This window comes from Macrotis lagotis, chromosome 1, assembly GCF_037893015.1.
Source record: "Macrotis lagotis isolate mMagLag1 chromosome 1, bilby.v1.9.chrom.fasta, whole genome shotgun sequence".
Lineage (NCBI taxonomy): Eukaryota > Metazoa > Chordata > Mammalia > Peramelemorphia > Peramelidae > Macrotis > Macrotis lagotis.
In genome coordinates, this window is record NC_133658.1 from 315267160 (window position 1) to 315293171 (window position 26012).

Here is a 26012-nt window from a genome sequence, read left to right on the forward strand (position 1 = left end):
TTGGTTACTGGTGACTAGGGTTTGATTTAAGGAAATAATCTCCAAGGAAAAGGCTCTAGGTCATAACCCTAGACCACGGAGTTCCCTTTACCAATGATTACTAATGTTTTTGTTTAAATCCTGTCAGAAGATGCCCAAATGAATTTCCATCAACCTCCAAATTCTGGTATAAAGATTGAGCAGTTTTGCATTATGCACCATATATTGTTGAATATATGCATTATAGGTGGGCCCTGCTTTAAGAAAATCTAGTATATGGAAATCTGAGCTTAGAGAACAAATGTGATTATTCACATGCTAAAAGGATTCACTGAAGGATTCCTTTAACTAACAGGAGCTCCCTTGGTGCATTTAAGTGTTTGATTGCGATCATTAACTACTTGACAGAGAGACAGGGGCAGTGGAATTTAAAAATAAAGTATTAGGAGCCACTGCCCAGTGAAGAGCAATTAGGATTGAAGATGAAGGCACTCTGAAATGATAGATCAATGGAAAAAATAGGACTCATTTTAAAAAAGAAGTTGAGTTTCTCATGACCATTTTCAGAACTCCTATTTTACCTTCACTGAGTATTTCACCTGTATTTATCTATGCCACATGCTATTTGGGTCAAAGACTTTATAGGACTTATGTCTTCTAGTGGTCCTCCCAATCATGACTTAGACTTTTAGGAAGAACAATTCCAAATATTTTAAGAATATCCCACCATTAATATCTTTAATGTTTGAGGGAAGAGTTGAGGTGAGAAAATTCAAATTTTTGAATTTGAATTCATTCAGATCTACTGAATTTGGATTCTTGGTACTCACACTAAAGTTTGTGCTGATTGGAAGAGATGTCATCTTATTGTATCTCCCAGAAATCACTGTTCTTAATAACTCAGCCCTTTCATGACTTTCTCTACCTTTCCCTTCTTCTAATCCCAAATATAGAATATCTGCTCAGTTTGTCTGGAGAAGGGAGATTTAATGGGGAGAGGAGTCACATTATCTCACTTCAAGTGTTTGAAAGGGGATTAGACTTGTTTTGCATAACCCTTGATGGTAGAATTAGGAACATTGAATGAAAATTATTAAATAAGCAAACTGATGCTTGATGTCAGAAAAAAACCTTCCTAACAATGAAGGCTATTCAAAAATGAAATGGACTTCTTTAGGAGGTAGAGAGGTCTCTCCTTTGTTGGAGGTCTAACCAGAGGAGCCTGGATGACTCTTGTTGGGTATGCTGAAATTGGGTATTCTGTTGGGTCTTATTCAGGTATGGCTTGGACCGGATGGCTACTCTTTGATGGCTACATTCCTTCTATCTGAGATTTCCCTAGAGGCCCTCGTTCTGTTTTTGATGGCCAAGCAGAACCAATTTAACCTTCAAAAATTTGACAGTGGTATCCTGTGCCCTTTAAGTCTTCTCCATGATCTCAAGGTCCTTCCATTGGATCACCCTCATCTGAAAGTTTTTCATCTTATCCATGTTCTTCCTAACATCTGGCATTAAGAATTGAACAAGGAAGCCCATAGGTGTCTGGCCAGGGTGGACTGGGACTGCAACTATTATCTTTTTAGCTCTTTATACAATTTATACAATTCTTTTTATTTTTATTTATTTATTTATTTGTTTGTTTGTTTGTTTGTTTGTTTGTTTGTTTTACAATTCTTTTCTAAATGTGTGTGGATTTCATAACCCCTTTAAAACATCTCCTGTTTTCTCCTCCTTCATTCTAGTTTCTGATGAAGAGCTGAACTTTTCTTCTGGACAAGGTAAACCCCTGGTCCCATTTCCTCCTCTCCCCCCACCCTCCATTCCCTCCAAGTAATCTTTAATCCTTTCCTGCTTAGTGATTCCTTCCTTGAGGTCTACAAACACACCCAAATCTCCCCTATCTTTTCACCAAATCCTCCCATTTCTCAAACTATTGTTCTATATCTTGCCTCTCTTTCTCAGACGAAGCCCCAGGAAAAGCTTTATATTTTTTTTCTTACAGCACAATAGTATTCCATTACAGTCATATACCATAATTTGTTCAGCAATTCCCTAATTGATGGGCACTTCCTTAGCTTCCAGTTCTTTACCACCACAAAAAGGACTGCTATAAATATTTTTGTATCTATAAGTACAATCATTGCCTCCATTTCTCTTCCTCTCACCCACTCCTCAATCCTTTGCAAACTGGTTTCTGACATCATAACTTAATTAAAAATTCTCTTTCCAAAGTCAACAATGATCTCCTAATTGCCAAATCTAATGGCCTCTTTTTCTATTGGCAACCTTTTTGACTTCTCTGTGGCATTTGAGGGGTGAGTAAAAGGATGAAAAATGGGAATTGTAAGTGTATTTTTAATATAAAAATATTCACTACCCTTTTCTCCCAGATTCTCTCTCCTGGGTTTTTATGATACTGATATGATACTGGTTCTCCTGACCTTCTTTTGCTGGAACACATTTATATTACACTCTCTTTTTTATAGCCCAAGGCTCTGTCCCAAGTCTTCTTCTCTTCTCTCCCTACTCTTTCTGTCTCTTTTGGTGATCTCATCAGCTATAATGATTATATATATATATATATATATATATATATAATATTATTTATTATATAATATATTATACAATATATTATTATATATTATATAATATATATTATTATATTACCATCTCTACACTGATGACTCCAAGATCTATATATTCAGTCCTGGTCTTTCTCCTGAGTGCCAGTTCTATGTCTTCAGCTACCCACTGGAAATTTCCAAGGGTATGTCCTATAAACCTCATAAACTCAATACATAGAAAACAAAACTCCTTATCTATTTATCCTAATCATTTCCTTTTTCTGACTTCCTTATTTCTTTCAAGGAAAGAATTTCTATTTTTCCTTCTAGCTCCAGTTTTGCAACATCTGTGTCATATTCTTTTCCTTACACATCCAATTATTTGTCAAATTTTGTAATTTCTATCCTACAAATATCTTTTGAATTTGTCCTTTTTTTTCTGTTCTCACATGGCTATGACCCTAGTCCTCATCATCTTTAGCATGGAATATTGTAAAATTGCTCTAATTGATCTTCTAGCCTTAAATTTCTCCCCCACTCTAACCTATCATCCATGGAGCTTCCATCCTAAAGCATAGGTCTAACCGCATCAACCTCCTATTCAATAAACCCCAGTGGCTCCCTTCTGTCTCCAGAAGCAAATGAGAGCCTTTCTGTTTGATTTTTAAAGCTTTTTACAACCTGACCTCTTCCCAACTTTTTAGTCTCTTCATTCTTTCCTCCTTTTCACATATTTTTCTGTCCAGTCAATTTGACTTTCTCATATGAGATATTGTTTCATTCTCCCCCCATTCTAGAAATGCACTCTTTTCTTACCTATATTCTTAGAATCCCTAGATTTCTTTCTTGATCCCCTCCTTTATCACCCCATAGCTACTACCTTCTTTCTATGAGGCAGCTCTGATGTGAGCCCATAGACTAGAACTGAACGTGGAGAAAGGAAGATCCCAGTTCAAATCTCTCCTCAGATGGGTAACCCTGGGCAAGTCACTTAACTTCTGTTTGCCTCAGTTTTCTTAATTTTAAATTGGGGATAAATAATAACACCTGCTTTGCAGTTGTTATGAGAATCAAATGAGAAAATATTTGTAAAAAATGCTTATCACAATTTTTGATATAATAGGGAACATAGTAGGGAACACAAATATTTATTTCCTTCCTTTACTTAAGATACCTTGTATTATTTTTTGTTCATTTTTACATTTGGACATATTATCTCCTAAGATAATATTTGAAGTTCCTTAAGGATGAACACATGGTAGGTGCTAAATAAGTGTATGGTGATTGATTAATTGCTTGAATACAACCTAAGATTCATTAGCTTTTTGGGCAGCTGAATCACACTATTGATTCCTATTGAGCTTTCAGTTCACTAAAGCTCTCTGATATTTTTCAGGCAAACTGTAATTGTAATAATCCAGGCTTGAAAGGATGAGAACCTCATCAGGCTGTACAAAGAGAATGTCTTTTTTTTTTCCTCTTTCATGGAAGGCCTATCCTCTTTTCCCAATATTTTGATAACTCAGTGTATGTCATCTCCTCAGTCATAGATGTTGCCTCCAAAGGTGCTTTCCATTTTGTTCAGTTTGTGACCATGCCTTCCTATAAATCTCTTTAAAAATCCATATAACTCCAAAGATTCTCCAGGTCTTTTAATATTTCATGGATTACATTAAAATACTCAGGGTGTTCATCTATTATCCTTTGCTCTTTCTATGTGCTAGGCTCAAACACCCCAAACCTCCCCTGCAGAAAAGAAGCTTTTCCTAATGTGGAGGTGGGTAGAGACCCAATTCAACCACTACCTTCTTCTGTAAGAGGCCCTTTCTGGTTCCCCCTGTGTCCCAGGCCTCCTCACCCTTATTCCAAGTTACTTCCCATTTTTTGTTTCTTTTTTTTGCCTATATTTGTGTGTGTGTGTGTGTGTGTGTGTGTGTGTGTGTGTGTGTGTGTTGACTTCCAAAATAGAATGGAGCTTCCTTGAAGGTAGGAGCTATTTTGTCTATGTATCCTCATTGCCTACAGTATTATTTCATATAAAGCAGGTGATTAATAAATGCTTTTTGATTCATTGAGAAAATATAGATGGATAAAAAATTCTTTGAAAATTTTCCTAGAAGTGAAGGTGGAAGGGTCAACAGAGTGGTGCAGTGAATAGAGCACTGGCCCTAGAGTCAGGAGGACCTGAGTTCAAATCTGGCCTTAATAATTACCTAGCTGTATGACCTTGGCCAAGTCACTTAACCCCCCATTGTCAAAAACCTAAAAAAAAGTGAAGGTGAAGGACTATTTCCCAAATTCTCCTAGGAACCTTGACCCAAGGTCACATCAGGGGCAAGCACTGAATCTAGTGTCAGAGCTGGTGTTCTCTCTAAGATCTCTGAGGTCAGGGACTGACTTGCCCTAGGTCATACAGCTAGTAAACTCTAAATTTGGTGTTGGAGGTCCAGAAAGACTAAGATTTTGTGGTTATGGACTGTTTCCTTTGTGGTTTTGTATTCCTAACTGTTTAGTACCAAAATATTGAATAAATGAATAGTCTGAGAGGCCAAGTGACTGCTAAATGATAAATTGGATAGAGTACTAGACTGGGAGACAGGAAAACTCATCTTCCTGAGTTCAAATGTGACTTCAGATCCCTACTGGCTGTGTGATCCTGAGCAAGTCACTTAACCCTGTTTGACTTGGTTTCCTTATCTGTAAAATTAGTAGGAGAAGGAAATAGCCAATTCTTTACCAAGAAAACCCCAAATGGGGTCACAGAAAGTCAGACATGACTGAGAAAATCACCAAACAGCAAGTAAACTGAGAGAACAGAAAAATTAAATTATCAGTCTTCCTCATTAGTTTACTTCTTTTGGACCCAGGAGTTGCTGAGATGTCTTAAGGAGGCTCTTGTGCTGGGGATTCAGAAACCCAGGGAGTGCCAGTCTTGATGCCTGTCTGTACTGCCCTTTTGCTGGAGGGTTAATCCTAGGTGCTGCTGGCTCTTCACTCTGGGGAGTCAGAGGTAGTGAGGGAAAGCTGGGAGGATAATCTAAGCTCAACTGGAAAGAACAGTCTTTCCTTTTTAAAGGCAAAATATGACTGTGGCTTAACTCCAGGTGAGGCCAGGACTGACCTATTCAGCCGCAACCCATCTGCAGGAGCCTTTGCATTTATGATACACCACACAGGAGGGGACATTTCTAATCAGACTCTGGGCATATGACCAGGCATCTGGGACTGTGTGTGATAATGCACTCATTGGTACTCCAGTGGCCTTTGAGAGTGAATGAGTCTCCATAGGCACCTAACTCACTAGCATGAAGGGGCTTAATCTCCAGGGAAGGCTGAAATGATGCACTTGAAATCCAGTCCTTCTCTTAGTTTCCAACTCAACACCGGTACATCCCATTTGTTTTCATGTCTGTGAAATGGGGATGGTGAGGGTTTATAAATGCCCCTTAATTATCATTTGCAAAATATATAATTATAAACATGATTTATTATCATTGTCCTCTGAAGTTGTTTTTTCTTCTGTTTTGTTTATACCCCAGATAGCTAAGAGCAGAGTTGACATTTGTAATTTCATTGAAAGTCATATTGTAAGACACTGTATGAAGAGATAGGAGATCCCTTGTGTTCCCCAGAGAGGCTTTGCAGAGATGATGGAAATCAGAGTTTTGATTGTAAGGTTCTGGATTAAAAAAAGAATTTGACATTTAATGCTTGTGTGATTTTGGGTGAATCACTTAATTTCTCAATGCCTCAGTTACCTTCTCTGTAAAGTGATTGGGATGGGCTAACTCGAAGATTCTTTCTTTCTCTAAATGTATGTTAATGTTATCCTTACCAAAAAACACTGGTACTTACAGAATTCAGAATTTTTGAAGTGATTGCTGATTTCGTATGTATAATGCCTGACTCCTATACATAGGTGCTTAATAAATAGTCCTTGAGTGACTAATGGCTAGAACCCAGGAACTCTTATCCTAGCTCTGCCACAGTCTTACTTGTGTGACTTTGGATCATAGGTCTAGCATTAGAATCTAATCCAACTTCCTCTTACTTTACAGATTGGAAATTGAAACCCATGGAGGTTAAGTGACTTGTACAAGGTCACTTAATAGATGTTGTTGTTCAGTTGACTCAGTTGTATCTTACTCTTTGTGACCCTATTTGGTGTTTTCTTGGCAAAGATATTGGAGTAGTTTGCCATTTCCTTCTCCAGCTCATCTTAAAGATGAGGGAAGATGGGGGATAAGTCACTTGCCCAGAGACACATAGTTTGGAAGTGCCAAAGGTCAGATTTGAACTCACATCCTCTGGACTCCAGTACTGATACTCTATCCACTGCACCACTTAACTACCCCACTTAAATAAATAGGAGACACACAAGGGAGAATTTAAATTCACTTCCTTGAACTCTGGAACCAGTAGGGTCTTCTTTGTACTAGAATGGCCCCTCTTTCTCTCTCTAGGCTTTAGATTCTCCATCTGTATTTCTGAGATTGTCAGACTAGATGTTTCCCAAAGACACTTGCAGCTCTAATGCTGAATAATGTTATTTCTCCTTTCAATCCAGACTACAATTTCCCTTCTTACTTTTAGCAGTCATCTAAAAAATAAATACCTGAACACAAGTCATAATTTGCCAGTCTTGACTAATATAAATATTTCCTTTCCAAAAGCACTGTTGCACAGAATGCCTAAACTGCAGTCTAAGCAACTGTAGGAATATTTGAGGTCAGAAGTCTGACCTTTGGGGAGCTAGCTATAATAAAACCTTTCCTTAGTCTTTCATAATTGGTGTCTGTAGTGAGAGTTAGAGGAATGACAGAATGGCCACCATGGACAAGTCTTTTTGACTTTTGGAAACCATTATTACCCCTTATTTTTATAATGATAATGAATCCTTTTTCTGAGAGGCACCCACGACCCTCCTCTTGCCCCTTGGGGGGTACCTAGCTAGGTGGTACAATGGATAAAGCACTGGCCTTGGAGTCTGGAGGATGGAAGATCAAATCCAGTCTCAGACACTTGCTACTTACTAACTCTGTGACCTTGGGTAAGTCACTTTAATCCTGATTGCTTTGCATTCAGGCTATCTCAAGTTGTCCTGATTCACATCTGACTACTAAATCTAGATGACTTTGGAAGAGCAAGAGAAGGTAGTAACTAAGCCCCTCATTCAAAACCAATTAATGCACTTGTTTATGACATCACTTCCCTGATGTCATGGTCTTTTTCGAGAATGAAGGACAAGCATCAATACATAAAACTAACTGTCATCTGTCAAGTATGGTTATGAACTAGTTAATCAATTGGTCAATGAATACTTATTGGGGGCAGCGAGATGGGGCAGTGGATAAAGCCCAGGGCCTGGAGGCAAGAAGACCTGATTTCAAATCTGCCTTCAGACATTCACTAGTGACCTTGTGCAGGTTGTTTAACTCTGCCTCAGGTTTTTTTTTTTTAATCTGTAAAAATGAGGTGAAGAAGAAAATAGCAAACTACTTTGGTATTTTTCCCAAGTAAACCCCACATGGGGCCACAAAATATTGTATACAACTGAAATGACTGAACAATAAATTATTGAATACCTGCTATGTGCCAAGTCCTGTGCTAGACCTGGTAGGAAATATAACTAAAATGCAGGGTACCTATCCTAAATAAGCTTAGAGTAAAGATTTATAGGACTTTGGAAGGAACTTGGATCTGTCATCTGTCATTCAAATCCCATTCTGTTCTTTGTATGTTTATATATCTATTTATCTCTATCTATACATAACACATACATACACACATATATATAGTCATAAGAATGCATATTATCTCCCCTATTAAAATGTCAGTTCCTTGAATGAGAGGATTATTTTGCTTTTGCCTTTATTTTCCCAGAGTTTAGTAAAGTATCTGGAATATAGAAGTTATTTTATAAATACTTGTTGATTGATTTCTTGTTTAGTCTGCTAACTTTTCCTTATGTGACTTCAGGCAAATTGCTGTACTTTTTTGGGTCTTTGTTTCCTTGTCTATAAAATGAGGAAGTTTGATAAGTTGACCTCTGAAGTCACTTGCAGTTTTAACTTTGTGACACTAAGTATGGTCATTTAATAAGTCTACTTTGTTTCTTGGTTTTTTTTTTTTACTTGTCTGTTTTATGACCTGTAAGGCAAGGAAAGGCCATCAGGAGAAATGACTTTGAAAATAATTGTAGAAATAGCACAAATCCATCAAAAGATTGCAGGTTAGTTCATGACCCCAAAGACAAAACAGACCAGTTTCCAACCTAGAATAGATGACCCACTTGTATAAATCAATTTTAATCATAATAGAATTCTGTCATAATCAAGAGATCACAGGATCATAGATCCAGAGTAGCTAGAGGGAATCTTAAGTCTATCAAATTTAGTGCAGTCTTCTCATCTTACAGACGAAGAAACTGAGGTCAAGGGTGGTCAAATAATTTACCCAAGTCATGAAAGTAGCAATGCCAGAGGTAGGATTGCAACCTTGATAATTTAAGTCCAGTCATCATCCCTTGTCCATATTCCATAATGATCTTTGTGGCTGGTTTCAATGGGCTCTGACTAGTGGCAGTTCTTACACTCATCCAGCTAGTTGCTTTATCTTCTTCACACAGGATTTAATCTTTTATGGGGAAGTCATAATTCTCTTCCTAGGAGCTCTGGTATCTCTCCTACCAAGGAGACCCAAGCCTTGGACCATTCTTTCTCCTGTCCACTTCTAGGCTAGGTTTTCCATTCAAGGACAAGACTCCATTTTTGGAGACTTATTATATTAGGACTGCCTACAAGACAGTTTATTCTCATCTTACAAATTTAATATTTCTAGTTTTTATAAACCAAATGATATTTTTTAAACAAATAAATGAATGTTCACTACTAACTGCTTCGATGGGACAGATGCAAATCAGCTTTAGCAAGTGCATAGATGACATATCAAAGTGTACATTAAGTAATCCTTCCCTTGCTTAATTTTTTTTTCCCAAATCACAGACAAATACATGGGAGCTGTCTAAAATAGGATTCCTTGCCACAAGTTTATTCTTGGGAGTTAAGGAATTTGCATGTTGTAGCCAGGTGAGTATTTGTATAAGACTGCTGTGAAGTTGGGAACTAGAGGAAAGTCATCTTCTATCATAAGGCTAATTGTAATGGGAACATGCAGGGAAGATACTCTGGGTTGATTTATTATTTGCTATCGATGCGGCTATGTTTTAATTTTTTTCTATACAAATAATTTAGTTGTAAGGACGCAGACTGATTTTTTTTTTGGCAAAACAGTTCTAGTTAGCTAATTTATTTTTCAACTTTAAAACATCAGCATTTTATAGATCTGAATTTCACAATGTGAGGATGATTGCTACGTACAATTTGCAAAATTGTGATTAACCAGCCCCTGCTTTGAGTCAGTTCTCCCTAATTCACAAAGGCTTCCAAGAATAGTCTGCACAAAATTCAGTTTGCAAATTGCAGGGCAGATTTTTAGAGGGCAGTTTAAAGAATGAAGTCCTAAGGGTTTTATCTATATTTATATCTCTTGTTAAGCCAAACCCTTATGTAAATGTTACAATCTGTAAATAACAAGCAAGAGCTGCTTTCTTAAAGGGAAGATTGCATCTCCATTTTTGAGATGTAGCAAAATTATTAAATGACAGAATTGACTGAGAGGCAAGTATATTTGGAACCCACTAATAAACATTAATCTATATCATCAGCTGTATTTGTGTGGGTATTTAAGGGTTTCAAAGAGTGGAGACCTTTCAGTTTACAGCTACATTTCTCTCAAATTGAAAAACACTGCCCTTAGTGATGGCTTGGAAAAAAATGGGGATGACTGTTGTATACTTTTACTTTTTATAGCCATTAATGTTGCAGTAAATCTTGCATTATTGTATACAGTCTAGATTATTTTTCATTCTTTTGCCTTTGGACAGGAAAGAAATTACTGGCTCCCATCAGTGTTATTGGCAATCCCCATATTTTGACATCTGTTCCTTTCTAAACATTTTACCAACCTTGATGAAATGTAGTTTAGTGTTAGAAACTGACTTGAAGAAAAAATTGGATGATAAAAAAAATAACATTGATTAAATACCAGAAGTAATTTACCAATGACTATCAATATTTTGAAGGTCACTGCAATTTATTTTTTCTTAAATCTAGATAACTTATAAAAATTTTAATCATCTTTAATTTTTGAATTAAACTGAATTAGTGGCTTCTCATTTTTAAATAGAAGTATAGTGGACTCATTCTAGTCAATTTTAATCAAACTCTTTGGGCTCTATTCATAAGGAATGTTTTCGATCCTTCTCAGAGAAACCATGTAATATATGTTCTCCTAGCAAATTATACTTTTTCAATTCACTAAATCTTTTTATTCCACTCCCTTCTTAGAAGAGCACATGGTTTCTTACAAGGTTAGGAGATACTAGAAAAACTGGGGATGGGGTGATAAAGACAGGATGATAAAAATGTAGCAAAAGCAGGATTCAGATCTGACTGTGGAATAAAAACAAGACTAGGCAAATTTTGGATGTTGACAGAATAGTTTTCTCAGGCAGTGTCTACACACTTCAAGAATAAAATGGAAATTTTCTGGATTTTTCAGGCTAAGGGAAGAAAATATAACTGAAGTTACTTAGATTGATTTGAGCCATCTCCACTTAGCAGAATTGACATTAAAGGTTTATTTTATTAAAGACATGGTAGATACCCTTTACCATGATTAAAGTGAGGTACAAATATATACCAGTGGTGGTCATGGTCTGTTTTCCAAGCCTCCAACAGTCTTATTGCATGCATATGACTGATCCTAAAGTCTATAAGCTATATGATGCTTTGCTATCCTTTAATTGTGAAGACCCCATTCTGAGAATCACAATCTCACAAGAATTCAAGGGACCTTAGAGATCAATCAACTAACCTCATTTTTACAGATAGGGAAAAGGACGTTCAAGACAGGGAAATGACATGCCTAGGAATATACAACAAAATAGTATTAGAGAAATAACTTGAACCTAAATCTCTTGACTTTAACTTGACTTTTTTATAACCAATTTTACCATATCGTATTGTCCTATCTTCTGCTCTGTCTTCGAATTTTCTTTACATCTCTCTGAATTGATTATTGGATTGAAACAGGTGGACAAACAGGAATAGTCAGAGGGATTCATATCTGGAGATACCCCCCTTCGGTGGGGAGATTCTAGGAAAAAGCAGCTTTTGTGATGAGCCAGTTGATAGATTCCATCAGAGAATGGGATCAGTAATCATGATACCCTATCAAGGTTTGCCATGTGCTCTTATTGAGATCCATTAACTGCATATAGTGTATGTAAGATGCTGAGATTTTTATGACAGTTATGGGGATTTTGAGAGGCTGCCCTGGCCCAGTGAAGAGGTATCAAGCTCCTGCCTGAGGCCCATCAAGCTCTCCAGTGAATCTCATTAAAATGTAATTGGGAAATGTTTAACAAAATAAATTTTAAAAAATAAAATATAGATAATGTTAATTTGTGGTTTCCTAAGACACTACTTACAGGCAGAGAACTATTTCTCTTTGAGTTTGACACCATTGCCTGGTGAATAGAGAGCAGAGTTCAGAGTTGAAGGAAGACTTTGGTGCAAGTCCTTCATCTGTTGCATTGGCCTATGACCCTGAACTTGACCTCTCAGGGCTCCAGTTGCAATGCAAATTCACATTGGCATTGATGAAGATAGTCTTCTCACTGAGAGTCCCCTATTCTAATACAGGTCTAGTATAAATAAAAAAATTGAGAATTTATGTGGCGAACCAGACAAGGACACATATGGTCCCATATGAAACGAATTTACATGTGTATACTTGTAGTTACACATAAATTTGTGAGTCATAAACATATACAGGTTACTGAAAACTATATTAAGTAATTTCTCACACCTTACTGATTTGACACTGACACACAAGAAAGGAAAGTGATTCTTCCAAGGTCATACAAAGAGTTGGTAGAGGAGTTCAAACTAGAACCCAGGACTTTTTTATTAACCTAGTGTACCATTGCCACATCTACATTAATCACTGTGAAAATAAAAACGATGCTTTCCATGATTAAAGTACAAACATAGACTATTTGCTACAGAGAAGAGCAATTAGCAAACTAATGAATTAGGGTTCTTTTTATGCTTGTCAGAGGGAATCATGTATTTGTTTAAAATAAGATATCTTGCCCCTCTCCCCATTTGACTAAGACTATTAGTGGCTATGGGGAAATAAAATTTTGTTTGACTTTCCACAGGTGTGCTTGAATTTACTGTCATATTTCACAAGGACACATTGATGGAATGACACATTCAAAGGAGTGTGTCTTTAAAATAAACAATCTGACAATAAAGGTGTGAACAGAACCTGGATTCATGAATTGGTTTTTCTAAAATGTATATTAACCTCTCTTTGTCTTTAGTTGTGATTTTTAAACTTTACACAAACAGAAAGTATTATTGTTAGGAACAAATTCAGGAGGCATGACTTTATGATTTCTATTGGCAAATAGAAATTTAGGTATCTTATTGTTGGTTTGATTTTGATTCAAATTTCTTAAAGAATTTACAAACTCTGGGGTGGCTAGGTGGCGCAGTGGATAAAGCACCGGCCCTGGAGTCAGTAGTACTTGGGTTCAAATCCGGTCTCAGATACTTAATAATTACCTAGCTGTGTGGCCTTGGGCAAGCCACTTAACCCCATTGCCTTGAAAAAACTAAAAAAAAAAGAATTTACAAACTCAGAGATTACAATTTTTGGTGCTGTTTCCTAGTATTCTGACTTCCCATACTCTAGTGCTTTATGGGACTATTATATGCATATAACCAGGATCTGACTGATTGAATGGAAACCTGTGTGAGTAGAACTGACTTGTTCAAATTCAGTTTTCAGACTACTGGATGTACTAGGATCATCTGAACCAGAAAATGGGTGTGGCGATAATAAATAAAATTAGACACTGGAAAAGAGAAAGATTTCTTTGTAATATGCAAAGAGTTCAGAGTGCTAGGGTTCTACCCTGTCATAATACCTAATTATTAAACATTTCTTTAGTGTCTAACTTCCAGTTGGAAGGCTCCCCACTCCTCCAGTACAGCTCCTTCTTACCCTTTAGTGATGAGATCAAATCCACTTGGAACCTTCCTGGATCACTCCTGTTCATGGTTCTATGAGTTTCCTTTGAATTTTTAGGATGTTTACTGCATGTGCTATTCTCAGTTTGTTATGGTATTATAGTCAACGAACCAACCAATAAACATGTGCATCAAGCACTGGGTTAGCCTCTGAAGATACAAAAGCAAATATATTATGGTTCCTGCCCTCAAGGAGTTTGTAGTCTGGGAAAACAAAATATGTACATTATTAATATTATTGTCTTCTAGTCCTGTGGGAGTGTGTTTTCTCCTATAGGGAAGAGATTATATTAATCTTCTCCACTGACCATCTTTGTAACTTTTTCTAAGCCAAAATACCTCTCTTGGTCACCATTGCTATTTATATGTCACCATCTAAGAATGAAAGATCCTTGAGGGCAGGGACTATCTTTGATTTTTGTATTTGTATGCCCAGTGCTGAATATTTAGTACAGTACATATATAAAAAACTTAATAAATGATCATTCATTCATTCATTCTCTTTGTTCATGTAGAACACCTGGCAGATATTAGATATTGTTGTATTATAAAATTGAATTTCTTTTTTTCTGAATCACTTTGTTGCTATTTATTTTATTTTATTTTTTTAGGTTTTTGTAAGGCAAATGGGGTTAAGTGGCTTGCCCAAGGCCACACAGCTAGGTAATTATTAAGTGTCTGAGACTGGATTTGAACCCAGGTACTCCTGACTCCAGGGCCAGTGCTTTATCCACTGTATCACCTAGCCACCCCGTTGCTATTTATTTTAAATTTGTTTGGGGAAGAATCACTTTTAACTGGTGCAGTCTAGGTATACACTTGTGAATTATTAGAACTTGAAGTGGTCCTGCAATGAGAGCTGCTCTGCTAACCTTTTCCTCCTCCTCTCAATTCTATAATTCGTGGTTCATTCACACATGGTGTGCTCTGTAGAGGCTCACCTGTTCAAATGCCTGCAGTTACTAGTCAAGAAAAGAGATAAATACCCAACAGCTGTATTGGTCCACCCTGGGATTATTGCCTTATGGACACAGTTTTCTGGGAAATCTCCTGTCATCCCTTTTCTATCTCATGTGGCTCACACCTGGGACACTTTATAGGGAGAGTACTGAATGTCTAATGGGAGGATCTGTTGGGGTTCAAAGCCATGCATGCTAACAGCTTTGTTTTGTCTCATGAAGCACCTTGTGTTGGGAGAAGACCTTGGCCAGGACTTTTTCCTCTTGTAAATTGACTTTGATATGCTCTAGGCCCCTTTGCCAATCTTCCTCTTCTTTGAATAGGCAGAACAAGAAAGGAAGAAGGAAAAACTGTCATGATAAGGGATTGTGTATATGGGGGGGGTAGTGTTGAGTCTGTTCTGATTTCAAATTTAATTTTGAATGCTCTCTCTTATCTCCACCCTCAATTTGTATTCTTTCCCAATACTATTATTTTGCACATCTGGAATGTCATAGGCATTCTATCTAAAGAGAACCAAGTTATGGTTTCACCTGTAGCTGAACAATTTGGAAAAAAAACTGCATTTTCAAATTGTTTCCTTTTTTCCCCTTTCAAAACTTGGGGATTCATGTTCCTTCAGGAAAGGACTGGATGTTACAAATATGCCCATTGAATAAATAGCTCTTTCATCCATTTTCTTACATACATACACCCCTCTACACACACACACACGCACACACACACACACACACACACACCCTCCATCTCTTCTAGGCACTTAACTCCAGACCAACAGCACCCTTGCTATTCTAGTCCTGTATCATTCTTGAGTAGCTAATTTGCCCACAATCAATATTTTTATTCTTTTAAAGAAATTACTGAATATTTCTAAGTGTATGTATGGGGAGGGGAGAAAGCAGAGTTTGCATCATTTTAGATTTAAGGTTGTGGCACTGTATTTAGAAGTGATGAATAATTAATTCCTATTGAAAAAAATAAACACATGCAGTCAGAAAATGATTGAATTGGGGGTGGGGGTGCTACTTAGTGATTAAAGCTTGGAATGGACAGTAACAGGGAGAAAAGCAGCAGCATTAAGGTGAGGTAGAAATAGGACTAGATTTAGAATCATTAGATATTCCAAGACCCCCCTTTGGTCATAGGACCATAGAGAAGTCCATCAACCACCTTGAGCCTCACTTTCCTTATCTGTAAAATGGATAGCAATATCTCAATTGCCTCTTTTGCAGTGCTGTGGTGAAACTCAAATGAGATAATGCATCTAAAGTACTTTGTAAACCTTAAAGCTCAAATAAATGTGAGCTATTTTATTAGCACCTTCCTGTGGGGCTAGTGAACACTCTCCTTGGCACCTTCTTTTCTCTCCTTTTCATTCCTTTCTCCTTCATACTGAAGTCTTTAACCTTAGACTACTATCTCAGTTCGTAGTATACCCCCAACCAGTGCGCTAAAAAAATTTCTTATTTTGCCCCTATTTCTCAATTTTCCTCACATCAAATGATCCCTATTGACTTCCATTCCACCAGGGCCCTTGTACTCATCAGTTTGTTAAACTAATTCATGATAAGATGTGAATAGTGGATAATAGCTTAATATAATACCCTTCTGGGGTTGTAGGAAGGAGGGGAGGATGTTTATTTTGATAGGACATAATTCTTAAACCAGAACAAGAAATGGCTCAATCATAGAACTTCGGGACTCAAAGACCCTAGGAGGGCACCTCATTCAACTTTCTACCCTATATGATAATCTTATAACATCCGTGACAGGTGTCTTGTCTTGAACTCTTCTTGTGGTAAAAGAGTCCATCCTGTCTCAAGGCAACCTATTCCACTTTCTAGTTCTAATAATCAGAAAACTCTTTCTTATATTTTATTGAACCAAAATCTATCATCATCATCATCATCATCATCATCATCATCATCATCATCATCTTCTTCTTCTTCTTCATTCTTTTTTTTTCTTTTTCATCTTCTTTGTCTTCTTTTTCTTGTAGCTTTTTCTTTGGGGAAACATAAAATAATCTGTTTTCCATATGCCAGAAATCAGTGGATAGAAATATATTTCCAACAGTGTGAAAGGGTGTTAGGGTAGTTATTCTTTGAGTAGGAATGCTCCCCAACCCTTCATTAACCCCACAATATTGGAGTCTACTTGATGATCCTCGGATGTGAGTAGACAGATAATAACTTTGACTATCAGATAATTTAGAAAATAGAGATATTTAATCCAGTTTGTATTCCTGCTTCTGAGGTTTATTTTTCCCAGGCAATGGGAGAATAAGTATAAGAGAGGACTTTTCTTGAAGGTATGTAAGTATTTGATATGTTCTGTTGAATTGAAGTGAAAGCTTCAATGATGATTACAAAAGTGATATTTTCAGACAAGTCTGAGTATAAAGTGATCTTCCTGTCTATGTCTCTGTCCCTCGATCCCCCCCTTATGTCCCATTTAAGTTTAAATACCATGGACTTACAATGAGATTCGGGACAAGTCCATTTCTATCACTGACCTCAATTTCCTTACCTGTCAAATGAGGAAGGATAGTCTAGATTGTCTCTTTGGTCCCCTTCCACTCTGACTGACTTCTGGTTCCATGATGTGTGTGCTGTATGACTCCACTCACATGCCTGTGGGCCTTAGTACATACCTTCTGTTTTTCTTACTAAATCACAAACAGAAATTGAACTTGGGGTCACACATGAAGTCATGAGTGTAAGTTTATTTTTTTTTCCATGTGGAGTGTTCCTTATTTACAGTCAAAATCCCCTAAAGATTAAGCTTTAAAAAGATTTACTAGTGCTGGGGTCAGATGCTAACCTCTTGCCATGCCTGAGGCAAGGGTTCAGAGTTCAAAAATGGTAAGGGGGCTCTGGAAGGAGACTTTGAGGAGGTGCTTGTCCCCCTTTTTGGAACAGATACGCAGACAGTCATCCCTCTGCTTTTGATTCTATAACCCCAAATGTAAAAGGGCATATTGAGGGCATGGAAGATGCTCAGGGGAGACAAGGTTGATGTCTTAGTTGTATGATTGTTGGATAATATGGGGAATGAAGTGAAAGGATGAGCAGTAAGAATTCAGAACCAAGATTCAGAGTGAAATCTCCTATTCAGGCCTTGATAAAGATCTTTTCTTCCTTTTGGCCCATGGGATACAAAGTCTCTGGATGAAAATCTGCTAAACTCATCTGGACTTTTCTGGGAAAGTCTTTGGTTCATTGTCAGTGTTCTGGATAGTTCACCATTGTCACTGATGTGAAGTCATTTTAAACCTATGTCATAATGGAAAGAAAAACTGTTTCCATATTACTGGCCATCCATATCCAAGCAGATATGAGTTGTGTTGAGATTTTTAAATAAAGATATCTGCTTTAGGAAGGGGAGGTGGGGCATGTCCAATTCAATTTCCTGTTCATTCCCATCCTTTTGTTTATTGATTTATTTTTAAAAGGATCCATTCTGGTCAAAATGTATGCAAGAGAAGCCCACTTCCTCTCTGACTGTGTATATAAAAACTCATGTTCAAGTCTGGGGGATTTATGTAGATCTAGGAAAGAGGTTCAACCATTAGACTTGATCTGGAGGAACTCTGTGGGTCCCTTCTAAAACTTTTCTGATAACACTTTCTTCACTTGTGCCGCTGCTTCATTCACAAGCCATGAGAGTCGATTGAAGGCTACTGGCCCTCCATTCTCCCACATCCTTTCCAAATCCAGCCTCTCTGCCATGATCAGCTATTTTATGAGGAAAGTGGGGTGTTTCCTAGGCCTGCATTTCATTTTCACTTATAATTATCTCCACATAAGTCTTCAATTTTGGATTTTGAATTGGATACACATGAACACTGCCGTGCATGTAAAAAGATCAGTGACAAAAATCACAGGATATTTGCATACCGTAATTACTCCCTAAGTTGAGCCCAGCAAGTCTTTGTAAGGCCTGGGGAACCAGTATAAAGTGGTCAGTTGTCCTTACCCATGTAGTAGGGTGGGCACTTGGTACTGGTTGGGTTTGAGTTTCTTTGCCTTCATGGCTAAATACTTCCAAGAGAAGAAGTAGACCCTGGGTTTGTCACTGAGAGAGCACTAGTGTAGATGATCTGTGTGTGTGTGTTTCTGCTTGTGTGTGTGTATGTGTTTAATCTAGGGCAACTGAGTGGTCTTGGACCATGCCATAGCCATAATGGGAAGAATCAGGAGACACAGAACCTTTTAAGAGGATGGGAGAAGTTGTTTCTATGCCAGGGGTGCCCTTATGGATTTCATAGTGCCCATGGCTCCCCTAGCATGTTAAGTAGCTATGAGCTTCATTATAATCCATCTGTAGGACTTTATTGAACGTCTGTTCAGTGCTCTAGACAGACAGACCTCCCCATCCAACTCCAATCATTCCAAAACAATTCTGTGGACTATAGACAGATAGATCCTCTTTATTGGGGTGGGGGGTGTGTGTCACATGGCAATCCAGAGAATTCTCCCTCTTCTCTGAGAATCGAGTGACCAGGGCAGAGGTACTTTCATCGAAGAAAGAAACCCAGGTTGGTAGAGCGAGCTCATGAGTTAGAAGTGCCCCGGGGTAGCTTTAACTTGTGTGCTGAGCCGGTGCTCCTATCCTCGGCAGCATACCACAGAAACCGCAGCCTCCAACTATGATACCAAATGAACTCATATGCTATTAGAAAGGTTTCTTGTGTAATCCATTCGCGAGGCTTTACACCGCCCTTGATCTGCACATGGAGCTCAATGGGAGTTCTCTGCAATGGCTAGAGGGTAGGACATGGTTCTTAATAATCACTTGTTCAATAAACAGTGATGTATTATTCTGGCTGTCCACGTATCCCTAACTAACCGCTCAAGTTCAGTTGGAATCGTTTTGTAATGCAAATAGTTATTTGTACCACATGTGAGCTAGGGAAATAAGAGATCATAGGTCTAGAGCTGGAAGGGGTCTCAGGATTTCAACTCCTTCCTTTTAAACCGAGATCTGAAGGGGTTAGGTGACTGGAGTCACATAACATGTGACACAAGGTCACATAAGTAGTAAGCATCAGATGTGAAAACTACACCTCTATCCTTTGACTCCAGAGTCGGCAAAGAACATCTCTCCAGTATCACAGAGAGATCCCTCTTCAGTATGGACCTCCCATCTGAGTTAATAAAAGAGTGACTATAATAGTGGACAGCCTATAAAGAAAATGTGAGGAATTCTTTTCTTTTCTTTTCTTTCCTTTTTCTTTTCTTTTTTTTTGGCTTAAAAGATCATCATTAAGGTATAAACCAGGAAGTGGTTCATTTTATATTATGCAAGAATGTCCTAGCAGGTCTAACCTTGAAGATCAATTTGACTTATCCCTTCATTCTTCCACTTGGGGGAAACTGAGGCCCAGAGAAGGAAACAACTTACCTAAAGTCAGAGTTATAAATTGCACAATGAAGTCTAGAACCCATATCTGTGAATTCCTCCTTTGGTGTTTTGTGATTGGATGTCACAGTTGCTTCTCATTTCCTTCTCTAAGATACAGAATTTTGAGCTGGAGGGAGAATAGATATCATCTTATCTACCAAACTTTGAATAGATAAAGAAGTCAAGATTCCAAGGGCCAATTTCAGAACCTGAGATCAACCAAAACTGAAAGTCAATAGAGCTGGGATTTGAACCCTGATCTCCCTGTTCCAAACTTAGTTTGTTGTCACATCTATCTCACTTTGATTCTCAAAAAGTCCATACCAATGTCCAGTCACAGAATATGAACCACTTCCTCCAAGTCTGCCATCTCCCAAACAAAGACTAGGTTAGGGAATTAGGATTGCTTCAAAATCAGGGACTAGAAGATGTTTTGCTTTGTTAGCATTTGAATTCTCCTCTGTCACCTCTTCTTTCTTCCTCCGTGCCATGGAATCTCAGAATATGAATGATGAAAGACATAGGAATGTAGTCCAGAGTCTGATGTGGTTTAGGTGAGGATATATCTTTTAGATATTATACATAATGGATTTTATTTAGGGTCTAATTGTAAAGTGCTTTTTTGTAGAGAAAGCCAGTATTTATGAAAGAGAACCTCAGATATCAAAAGGGGTGAGAACAGGGAGTCTCTAAGCCATCTAAATAGACAGACACCTGTATTTAGCAATATCAGAGCTCATGTGCTGCATAACTTCAGAAGGCCAGAACAGAGTCTTTATTGAGCAAGGTCCGAAAGGATTGAAACAATCAGCTTATAGGGAATATTTTTACTTCAGAGGAATGTGATTTTGCTCCCTGAAAACATATCTTTTGCATAGAGTACAAGCATAATCCTATGCCAACTTTGCCCTTAGAGTAAAAATATGCTTAATAGGAATTTCAGGGGTGGGTTGGAGTGGGGGGGGGGAGAAGAATCTATTTCAAGACCATCCAATGGAATATCTACTTATAGATGGAACTGTAAGTGAATAATGTTAATGGAGTTCTGTTTTGTAAAGTGCATGGGACAACTAATATAATCAAGCTACCATAAAAGTGGTGATTAAATTACATTTAAGAGAAGACCTAATTTATGACCTTTAAAGAGTAGTTTTCAGAGCTGTCTCCTTGATGGGTATTGTAAAGTCCAGGTTTTGTTCATTGAAAAGTTTTATCAGGCTCATCTCCTTGGCTGCATTACTACACCTCCATTTAGGTTACTATATGTTTTTAGGGTCATGTCCATATTTCCATTAAAACACATATTTTCCTGGAGATTTATTATGCCAGTGGAAAATTTTGCTCTGGGGTGTAACTTAGCTCACCAGATCTGCACTGGGGAGAGATACTTTCTCCACCAAATTTCTGAAGAAATCAAAATTGATTTGGGTATTATTGAACTGTAGTATCTGATTTCTTTTTAATGGGAATTGAGCAGACGAGACAAAAACATTAGAGAAGAATATGCTTCTGCTAATAATTTATTTTTAATATGACAAATGTTTCTTTTCTGGTCACCTGCTATGGATGGGAAGCATTGGGGCCTGTACTATGAATTATTTTTCAGAGAATCTGAGACAGAGCTGAAAGGCAGTATATTTTAGATATCATCTAATTCAGTCCTCTTTATTAAACAGATATGAGGTCCAGAGAAGAGGCTTGACCTACCCAAGGTCATTCAGGTTATAAGAGGAAGAGTTTAAATTTAACACTAGGTCCTTTCCTTCTAAATTCCATGACCTTTCCTTTCTGCTACTCTTAGACTAGAGAACTTCTGAGCTTTGAGATTCTGTGACTTGAGAATGTCTAGATCCATATGTGCCACTATTCTGAAATCTCTTATTCTGTCTGATGCTGGTTCAGGGTTTCTAAAACAAAGCCATGAACTATGAAAGCATTCTAGTGATAAATGTACATTGTGCTTAGAATAGCTGTGTTATGTGTATGGAAAACTATACTTCTATTTAAGCATCCTTCTTTAAATAGCATTCAAATTTTAATAACCACCTTCCTAAGTACATATATTTTAATATGTTAAATAATATTTAATAACCGCCTTCCCAAATAATATACTAATTTTGGAGTCAGAGGACTTGCCTTTGAATTTTACTTTGTGTGTATGACCTCAGACAAATCACAAATTGTTCTTAGACATGAGTTTCTTTATCTGTAAAATAAAGGGGATAGCCTAGATAGTTTCTGTGATGCTTTTTAGCTTTAGATTTATGAGTCAAGGACATAAAAAGTTTGTGCCACAAAGTGTGGTTCACTACCATTCAACCGAGAATGGAGGTGATATCAGTGGTCTTTTTTGAGAGGATCCTTTGGTAGATCAATTCCTTGATAGATCAATTCATCAAAAGGATTGAGGAAATGGTTAATATGTTTCAGGTACTATGTTAAATGTAGACACTGAGCAGTCACTGCTCTCAAAGAGCTTATGTTCTACTAGGGTCTGGGACAGGGGATGGGATGGGAAAAGACTGGGATCCAGCATAGTCACATTTAAGTAAATATAGGATGTAGTCAAAAGAAGTGCAAAGTGATTTTTGGGATGGAAGGATCCTAGCACCTAGAAGAATCAGGAAAGTCCTCTTAAAGAAGATGTCACTTGAGTTAAGCCTTGAAGATGAGTCAGAGTCCAAGGGTGTCAAGAGGTGGATATGAAGAAGGATTGTATTCCAGGCATGAATGAGCAAAAGAGAATCTCATGCACAGGGTAAAGCCAGTAGGACACTTTATCTAGACTGTAGAGTGTATGAAGGAGAGTAAGCAACCTGGAGAGGTAGGCAAGAGCCAGATTCTGGTGGACTTTAAATATAAAACAAAGTAATTTCTATTTTATCCTGAATATGATGAGTGGCATAATTAGTTGTTGTAAATCAGAGGTAATCCTTTACCTTGATCATTAGCTAGCTCTCAATCCTTATTGAAAGAGTTCTATAAATTTTTTTTGAAAGAGAGAGGTGCAAAGGGGGAGGAATTGCAATGATCAACCTCATCTATATTCCCAGAGACAGGATAGGGGATCTGGGCACAAGCTGTTAATAGTACAGCAGATGGACCAATATCATTTGCCTTCATGACAGATTACTGTTTCTTATGGAAGAATCTCTGAGACCACAAATCATTGACTTCATCAATACCAGTTTTAGTAAACCTTATCTTTGGCTTGATAAAATCGTGTATTGAGGATTGACTTACTCTGATTCTAAGTAGGTAAGGCATGGACCCAATTCCAGAGCAATGCATCTAATCTAATTGTTGAAGATATTCTGACATATGATTGGTGGACTGATGAAATAGACGTATATTTTTCCTTCTATTTTGGGGAAGGGGAAAATCAGGATATGGACTTAGTTTAGAAACTTGCCCCTTAATAGATAGGATCTTTTGGGGCTTCTATCTTCTTAGAGGAGGCCTAATAAATTTGAAGGGGCTTTTGTTAGCTTACATCTCAATGATTCAAAAAAAATAACACACTTCTATAACACTTAAAGTATGACAAAGTAATTTTCTCTGAACAAGTCATTAGTAAATTCATGGAAACATTGTTGGCATTGTTTACCTAGAATTCAACAAAACATCTTATAATGTATCTCATATTATCTTTGTGGACAGATATAGAAATATGGGCTAGATAATTATAAAGTTAAGAGAATTTGGAACTAGTTGAATGATAAGACTTACAGGGTAATGACTACTAATGGCTAGATGTCACTTGGGAAGGAAGTTTTTACTAAGATGCTCTAGGGATTTGTCTGTGGCCCTGGACTGTTTAATATTTTTATCAATGACCTGAATGAAGACAGGGATGGACCCTTTATCAGATTTGCAAATGACAAGAAACCAGGAGGGCTACCTAATGTTTTGGATGATAGCCAGGATCCAAAAAGCTCTCAATAGCTTAGAATGATAGATTGAATCTAATAAGATGAAATTTAATAGCGATAAATGTAAAGTCCCATCTTTGGGTTGAAAAAATGAACCCCATGAGTATAAGATGATAGAGCTATGTCTAGACAGTAATTTGCATAAAAAAAGATCTGAGAGTTCCAGTGGACTGAAATCTCAATATGAATCAACAATAAAAGAAGGCAGTCAAAGAATGAATATGATCTAAAGCTGCATTAAAAGGCACATAGGTTTTGAACAGGAAATTGTCATAGGTCTACTTTACTCAGTTAACATTTATTAAGCCCCTACTATATACCAGGCACAGTGTTAAGAAAGGCAAAAGACAACCCCCTCTCTCATAGTCCTCATCTGGATCATTTTAATTAATTCTGGTTGCCATATTTTAGGAATGACAGGGAAAGGCTAGAGAGGCTTGACTGGAATGATGATGGTCAGTTAAGTTGAAGAAGTATGGGATGCTTAACCTCATGAAGAGGGGATTTGGGAGATGTGGGGATAGGGTAGAAAATTATTTGAACTGGCATGGAGAAAATGTTTTAAAGTTGCTCTTTTGGATCTCAGAGGATAGAACTAGAAGTGGTGAATGGGCATAACTGAGAGACAGATTTAGATGGTATTAGCATCGATTTTCTAACAGCTGGAGATATGCAAAAGGACATCATCTTCCTTGGTACATTTTTGTTTCCTCCTTTTGGAGGTCTTTAGACAAAGACTGAAGATGTGTTATAAATGTTACTCAGGCATTGATTGAGTTCAACAACTTCTGAGAATCTTTCCAGCTCTGAGATGTTGTGACTTTGTGAAGTAGGTAGACTGTGTATTACTGTACTGACCATATAGATGTGAGAGACATATATGGGAACTTATGTTCATACAGCAAGTAAGAATAAGAGGTAGAAACTTAACCAACATCCATTAACTCAGGTCTAGTGCTCATTGCACTATACTGCTCTCTTTAACACAAATTTATTGAAAATTTACAAAGTCCTGAGCTGGCTTTTTGGGAGGAGTACCAAAGAATCCACAAAACATCATTCTGCCCCCAGAAACCTCTCAGAGTTCCAAGAACAATGAAATACACTTTAAAGAGCTTACACGGAATGATTGTCATTAGGGATGAGAGAGGACAACTCACACCCATTCAGCTCTTCCCAAAACTGTGATCTGTGTGTTTGAACTTTGTGGGGTAAACATCAAGCACTTTGAGCCAGAAGGGACACATTGAGATATATGAGGGTTTTTTTTTAAATATCAAGAACCAGATTGTTAAAATACTGACATGACCTTGTAGCTTAACCTAGAAAGACTTGAGTTCAAGTCTTACCTCTGGCAGACTAGTTCTGTGACCCGGGGACGTCAATTACCTTTTCAGCTTTCTAGGCAAAATATAAGTTGAAGAAAAGGAACCAAACAGTATTGTAAAAAGGATTTTCTTTGTACTTTCTTGTGCCAATGAAATCTTCCTAATCTTTGTTATATCACCAGATCAAAATTAGTTTTTCAGATATTTCATATTTTCAAAAATATATCATTTATTTGATGATGATGATGATGATGTTGATGATGATGACTGACATTTATGTAAAATCTCTAGGTTTATAATTGAGATAGTACGTACTTCACTAATGCAGATTGCAATCCCTTGGTACCTTGTCAGTCTGTGTGATTCTGGTCTTCATCTTATTATACTCTTATAAGGAGAAGGTCCCCAATTAGCTGAAGGCCTTCTTGTTCTAACTAAGTATTTTTTGAGTAAATTCTCATTGTTGAAAGTTATTTTTAATGGAATGACAAATAAATACATTTTAGGCATCTATATTGATGCTGCCTAAAATGGTGTGTGCCTCAATTAGTGGTCCTCAAAGGGTGTGCTATGAGTTTTGCTCACTATTCTGTGGAATTTCCTGTTAACCTTTTTCAGTTTATCTTCTGTAAAGTTACTATAGAAGTTTTATGCTCAGAGGCACAAAACTACTTCTAT

General features: G+C 37.4%; 1 protein-coding gene across 11 annotated transcripts in view; it reads left to right on the forward strand.

Moving 5' to 3' along the window:
- ZNF536 (zinc finger protein 536) overlaps nucleotides 1-26012 on the forward strand; it is a 590155-nt gene that overhangs the window by 107951 nt on the left and 456192 nt on the right. For 9 of the 11 annotated variants that reach the window (XM_074211458.1, XM_074211460.1, XM_074211455.1 and 6 more), the window contains exon 3: nucleotides 1722-1757. The exons of 1 other annotated variant lie outside the window; for it this stretch is intronic. The gene's annotated coding sequence lies outside the window, so the exon portion shown is untranslated. Of the gene's footprint in view, nucleotides 1-1721; nucleotides 1758-4574; nucleotides 9632-26012 lie in introns of those variants that run through there. One more of the 11 variants, XM_074211463.1, reaches the window with a different exon arrangement.